This window comes from Atta cephalotes, assembly GCF_000143395.1.
Source record: "Atta cephalotes unplaced genomic scaffold scaffold00078, whole genome shotgun sequence".
NCBI lineage: Eukaryota > Metazoa > Arthropoda > Insecta > Hymenoptera > Formicidae > Atta > Atta cephalotes.
Window position 1 is genome coordinate 623,547 of NW_012130142.1, and position 1,424 is coordinate 624,970.

Consider the following 1,424-nt stretch of genomic DNA (forward strand, 5'->3'; position numbering starts at 1 on the left):
TTTACTTTAACTTAAAACTTAAACTTTAAGTTTTTAAAGTTAAAGTTTAATTTAGTTACGTTTATTTACGTTAACGTTTAGTTATAGTACGACGACCTACTATATATATATATATATATATATATATATATATATATATAAACTTATATTATAAATTACCGCATAGTTTTTTAATCACTTATTACAAGTTACGAATGACCAGAAGAATTTGAAAATTCAGTAGAATTTAGTTTTGACGAAGTTCAATAATATATGATCGAAAGTTGCAGTAATATAGCTGTAATAAAAAGTTCATGATGTAAGAAATCTATACGTTTGAATTATTTTTTTTCATCGAGTATCATTATTAATGTATACATTTATTGTGTATAGACATTTAGAAATTACTTCATTATTAAGTAAATTTAGAAATTATTACGTAAACGAATAGTAAATAAGATATTAAAACTGGAAATAACTTTAAGAGAATAATCATAAGATATTATAAGGTAGTAATGAGAGTACAGAGATGAATAAAAAAGTTTTACTCATTTTAAGGAAAAATAATAAAAATTATTATAACTCTTTACATTATTTATAATTTATAATTTTACAAATATCAATCATGTCAATTTCCTTATTCTTTGATTTATGTATTTTATTGTTCCGATAATTATTATGCAATGAGCATGAATAGCGTATATAGGGAGGCGTTAATAATTAATTCTCGAAAATAATATGTCATAATATAACTTTATCACACGTAGTTGAATTCGTAAAAAAACAATCTTTAATTTGGTAAAAAAAAAATTGAAAATTTAAGAAAATTATGGGCGGTAGGAGTATTTTGTTAAACAAAAAATTTTTTTAATTGTTTTTTTTTATATAACTTTAAAGTACTCTTGAAATCATACCTTTTGTTTAAAAAATTTTTTCTGTTTTTTAAACTCCCAACGTTATTTGCCTCAAAAGAAAAACACGTTTTTTCTCAAAAGGATGTTTCATCCTTTAAACATAAGTTAAGGCACATATAAAAAAATACGTGCCTCTTAGAATTTCATGTTTAACAACATATTTCATGAAGAATCAAATCGGCTCTGGACAGTTTTGAAACCTCTCTTGTTAGATTTTAACAAGTGAACATTTAAAATTTTAGTTATATCCTTGAATATGTTTGTAGCTGTTGGGAGGATTCGGACACAAAATGTCAAGTGGTGACAAGGCTTCACCAGGCTTAACCATCGATCGTGCCGCTTTCCTACTTCTTCGAGTGAAAAATGCGTTTAAGAAGAAAAAGAAGCAACAAAAGGAGAAAAGGTAAGTATTTATCTCATTAATCTGGCTGACTGATGATTTCTGCATATTAAGGGAGAGGGAGGGGGGGGAGAGAGAGAGAGAAAGAGAGAGAGAGAGAGAGAGAGAGAGAGAGAGAGAGAGAGAGAGAG

The 1,424-nt window shown here is 26.6% G+C and overlaps 1 pseudogene; it reads left to right on the top strand.

Moving 5' to 3' along the window:
* LOC105624433 overlaps positions 1–1,424 on the top strand; it is a 267,247-nt pseudogene that overhangs the window by 209,295 nt on the left and 56,528 nt on the right.